At 46.6% G+C, this 4,845-nt stretch overlaps 1 pseudogene; it reads right to left on the bottom strand.

Annotated features, from left to right (window-relative positions):
• Window positions 1–653: 653 nt before the first annotated feature.
• LOC103545050 (ankyrin repeat and SOCS box protein 1 pseudogene) lies at window positions 654–2,891 on the bottom strand (annotated as a pseudogene).
• Between the last annotated feature and the right edge of the window lie 1,954 nt (window positions 2,892–4,845).

Below are 4,845 nucleotides of genomic sequence, written 5' to 3'. Positions count from 1 at the left end.
CTTGGCTCTGGCTGCAGCCTTCTCAGCCGGCCTCCACCCTCAGCTCCTCTCCTCTCTCAGGAGGACTCTCCTGACTTCACTATGACCGACGCTGAGCTCTGAATGCACCCAGCCAACCAGGGCCCTGGTCCTCTAGGAGCAACACAGAGCCAATCCCAGGCCTCAGGAAGCCATCCCACATTTATGCCACGGTCACAGCTGGGAACGATGTCACTTCGGCTGAGTAAAGCCTCCAGCGACTGCACCTTCCTCTCGGAATCCTCCAAGGACTTCTCCCCTCGGACCTCATACATACGTGGACAGGTCAGAGCCCATCCACGACACAGGAGGGGAGCTTTACAATTCTGTCCTCGAGCTGCACAAGACAATGACCAGACAGTCCCTGTCTGGTCAGCTAAAACATATAATGATGTCAATAATTAAATAAACCCATATCATTAGTTCAATGCTTACAAATTAGATTTCTCTTATTACAGAAAGTCTAAACACAGATTTGAAATCTGCCCATTTCTAAACACTTCTAAAGGTTAAAATCACCGTGGATCCACACAATGGGCCTCACAGGCTTCAAATGACCACACGTGGTTTCTCTGGAAACAGCAGCGCCCGGAGCGAGCGCTCTGAAGAGGCAGCCGCTGGCCCACCTGCACTCACAGCCACATCCCTGGCTGCACCCAGGTGTGAGAGTGAACCCTGCCCAGAGCCCCAGACTTGGGGAGGATAACCCATGCCATCTCTCTCCCTTGCAGCCACCCCGACAGGTCAGGGGAAAACTTCTGACCTCACTGCTATCCCCTTTCTCAAGTTCCAGGAGCAACTCGCAAGACATTAGGTCCAAAACAGTGAAGAGTGATCAACCAACCGCCAGATGTTTTGTCCACTTGACACCAACAACTGAAAGCTTGGAACCACGCAGAGGACAAGTGAATTTCCACTTTCTGGTAAGTGCAGGGACCAGGAGAGCTGCAGGTATTTTCTTCCGTGAGAACTGGCAGTGGATGCTGTTGGACGGTCCTTGGTCCAAATGTAGGCAGTCAATTAAGGGCTAGTTTGGTGTGGGCCTCCTAAAATCAGTCACCATCTGGAAGCTCCCCAGGTGAGATGGCAGAGAACTCATGAGACCTGGTGGCATGATGCTAGGCACAGTTAGGTGTCAGCACAGGTGTAGCGTGGCGGAAGTTTGAGCGTTACCTCTCTTGATTTTGAATAAATGCAGGTATTGACTCTGAGATAACCCAGCTAATCCATGCGGCCAGGAAACCATCCTTGAATGAAGACAATGAATATGACACTCTCACCACTAGGAGTGAACACCGAAGTGGCAAGGAAGAAGAGTATGTATGACAAATGCCATGTGTCAACTCCAGGAGATGGGAAAACAAACTAGCAAGTTCATGAACTGCATTTCTGCATTCTACTCTTTTACCAAAACTCTCTTTTCATTTGGGTATTATAAAACTTTAATTGAACAATTAAATTGAGAAGTAAAAATATAAACAGAAGAACAGTTCTAGAAAGTGCTAGGGGTCTTCCCTACTGGGGATATTAGCAGGCCTCCAACCCCCACCTGCACCCATTTCAAGGCCCCTTTCATTAATATGCAACTGTGAAAATCCAAAACAGATATTAGGGAAGAACAAAATTAAGTTTTGCATGAGCCTCTCGGCTGACAATGACCCAAGGACTGTGTGATGCCCCGACCAAGCACCTGAGCTGGAATTACAATCCAATCCATGAGCCATTCCTGCTCTACCAACAGCCAGATCGGACTGAGGCAGCAGCCCAGGGCGTGGCTCACAGGGCAAGAATCGATGTCAGCTGTCCCTGCAGATCGCCTTCTTCCTCACCGCAATCAACGTCTGCCCTTGACTTCTACTCATAAAGTAGAAACTTCTTTATGGGGTCTGGCAGAGGCAGCGAAGAAATCAGATGGAGTCAGTATTTGCCAAGAGCTCTTCTCACGGCCAGACTGCACAGATTCAGCAAGGTCCTGGGGACACTTCTGGCCTCTTTAAAGACGTGCAATGCCTCGGGGTCGGCCTTCCTTCTGCCTCTCGACTCTGGGCCCAAGGATTCCCACTTCACCAGGTTCAGGTTCGCTCCACACGCTACGAGCAGGCTCACAAAGGCCGCCTCACAGCCATGACGCAGGACTGCATCCATGACGCACCCGGGGGAGCCCCTGTAGAAGCCCTGCGTGTTGACAGGGCCGTTGCAGTTGAAGTCGGGGTTCGCCCTAGCCTGGAGGAGCAGCTTGAAGCACTGGAGGTTGTGGTAGGCCGCGGTGATGTACAAGGGGCAGACGACCAAGGAGGTGAGGCGCCGGGAAAAAGGGGGCCGGATGTCTGGAGTCAGGTGGTGGTTGACATCGACATCAGCCCCACACCTGATGAGAGCCTTCAGTATGTCGGCCCTGCCCACACGAGAGGCGTGGTAGACAGGCGTACTGCGATGGTGCCGGCTTCCGTTGGGGTCGGCGCCGGCTTCAAGGAGGATCTGGGCACTCTCCAGGTGCCCGTTCACCACAGCCACATACAGGGCAGTCTTGTCCCTTTACATCCACCAGATCCACCTCGGCCCCCTTCTGGATCAGGAAGTCCACACAGTTCCCACGGCCAGCAGTGGCCGCGATTCGCAGTGGTGTGCAGGGCAGCCAGCCACAGCACCAGACAGATTTCTCGTTGATGCGGCTCCGGTAGCCCTCCTCTTGTAACAGGCTCCTGAGGGTCTGGAGGTCCCCCACGCAGGCTGCATCATGGAGCCTGGTGTCCTCGCAGTGCTCTAGCGGATGGTCACAAAACTGCTCCCTCAGCCACTCCTTCAGATTAGGACCTGCACTGCGGGCCCCAGCCCGGCCCGGCCCGCCCGCCGGGGCCGCCGCCCTCCACCATGGGAGCTCCGACCTTCGGCCCGTCCGCAGCCGGCCTCCTAGGGGCCCCGGCCCCAACGCGCCCCGCCCCCAACTTCAGTCTTTTGTGTGTAGATATCCAGTTGTCTCAGCATCAATTTTGGAAAGACTATTCTTTATCCATTGAAATGTTTCGGCACTTTGTCAAAAAAACAATTAACCATAAATGTAAAGGATTATTTCTGGACCTTCAATTCTATTACATTTATCTCCATGTCTCCTTATGCTAGTTCCACACTGTCTTGATTACTGTAGATTTATAGTAGGTTGTGAAATTAGGAAGTGTGACTTTCCCAACTATATTTTTCTTTTGCAATATTGTCTAGGCTATTCTGGGTCACTTGCATTTCCATGTGAATTTTAAGATCAGTTTACCAATTTCTATTTTAAAAGACAGCTGGGATTTTGACAGGAATTGCATTGAATTTGTAGATGAATTTGGGGAGTATTACTATCTTAAGTCTTCTGATCCATGAACATGGGATATCTTCCCATTTATTTAGCTCTTCTTTAATTTGTAGTTTTCAGTGTATGTCTTACACTTCTTTTGTTAAACTTATACAAAGTATTATTTTTGATGCTGTTTTAAATGGAATTGTGTAATTAATTTCATTTTGGATTGTTCATTGTTACTGTATATAAATTAAATTAGTTCTTATCTATGTCATACAACCTTTCTGAATTCCTTTATTAGTTATAACAGCTTTTTTTGTATGTAAAGTCCTTAAAATTTTCTATATGCAGGACCGTGTCATCCATGATTAGTTGTGCTTCTTCCTTTCCAATCTGAGTATCTTTTAATTTTATTTCCTTGCCTAATCATCCAGGCTAGAACCTCCAGTTCAATTTTGAACAGAAGTGGCAAGAAAGGGTAACCTTGTCTTGTTCCTGACCTTAAGGGGAAAGAATTCACTCTTTCACCATTAAGTTTGACATTTGCTTGCAGTTTTTCTAGATAACCTTTATCTAATTCATATTCTATTTTGATCTTAATGAGATTTGACCATGTTACTTGCATAAACATACCTCAGATTTTTGCATGCCTTTGGTTGCATTTCTAGAGTTCTGGAAAAGTTGATTGTGATAATTTTTGGCACAATCTTGTTGCTTTTATGGAAGACTAGGTTTTTGGAGATCCTTACTCTACACTTCTGTAAGTGCTTCTCCTAGTCATATATTTTAGTGCTGAAAAATTCTAATATTTATTTGCTGGCCTTTCTGCTTTGCCTATTTTTACTCCCTCCTCTTAGTGGAGGATAACTTGAAGCTATCTGAAAATGACAGACTTGGATGGGAAGCCTGTCTGAGTTTTGCCTCTGAGTTGATGGTAATTGTCTTACAGGTAAGACTTTATAGGTGATATTCAAGAAAAATTTGGGGCCACAGACTTGTCTCCTGCTAGGCTGCCACTTTATAACCATAGCCACTTCTCATGAGTTCATCTTTCCTATAGGACTTTGGCAAAAGCAGCAAGAATCAGCCGCTTGACATCAAAATTTTGTTTTTTCAACCAGTTGTGCAGAAGGGGATTTAACACTGAGAATTAGAAGTTATCAAAATTATTGGAAAAGCTAGAGGAGTGTACTCTAGGATGACCCTTGAGAAATTACTCCTAGAATCTGTCCCCTGGCACTAAAACTAACTTCTTGACACACACAAAGCTAGAGATTGGATACTAACAAATTCACAACCTTACTTTTGAGCAGTTGAGAACAAAAAGCTACAATAAGATGGCCTCCAGCCAAATTCTGCCTTCTAAATGTCGTGTGAATGCACTTAATTGGAAAAGATAATTTGCATCCAGAAATCTGGCTGTAAGAGAATCTATAGGAAAACATACTGGAAAGAGGATCAAATGAAAGTTGAGAGAGCCAAATGAGCTTATTTACTGCATATGTCAAACGAAAAAAAAGTCCTGGCATCAAAACCCTTTAGAA

The sequence above is a fragment of the Equus przewalskii genome, chromosome X, assembly GCF_037783145.1.
Source record: "Equus przewalskii isolate Varuska chromosome X, EquPr2, whole genome shotgun sequence".
NCBI classification, from domain to species: domain Eukaryota; kingdom Metazoa; phylum Chordata; class Mammalia; order Perissodactyla; family Equidae; genus Equus; species Equus przewalskii.
Note: the sequence above shows the minus strand (reverse complement) of the source record. Positions and strands in the feature narration are given on the sequence as shown.